We start from the raw sequence: 483 nt of genomic DNA on the forward strand, positions 1-483 counted from the left end.
TTGCAAGACACCTGACTGCTCGTCGAGTGAAGTTATCGCGGAGGGGTCGGCAAAATTTGCAGTTTTTCTCTCAGCCTGGTTTCCAATCGCTGTAGATGTGATTGCTCGCGATTTTGCCGACCGATGGGCAATCTGAGGTAGATGTGACCGTAGCATTAGTTATACACATCATATCATCAATTATGTACGATCAAAAGCGTTACATGTAACATGTGAGATAATGGTGGCACTTATCTTTTTCCAGACACAAAATCTATAATTAGCTTACTATAAGCAGAATGAATAATATAAATCATTATAAAAGCCACACTAAATCATCAACTTGCCCTCTAATCATTAATCAAAGCGATGCAATTTAGATACTAAAATATCGATACTAAAGATATCGAATCACCGAATGCATGAATTATAATAACATACCACCTGCTAAGTGCACAGGGAATCTTATGGGTGAAGGGATGTCGTTAATACCGTTCATGCAAT

This window comes from Penaeus monodon, chromosome 34, assembly GCF_015228065.2.
Source record: "Penaeus monodon isolate SGIC_2016 chromosome 34, NSTDA_Pmon_1, whole genome shotgun sequence".
Taxonomy (NCBI): Eukaryota; Metazoa; Arthropoda; class Malacostraca; order Decapoda; family Penaeidae; genus Penaeus; species Penaeus monodon.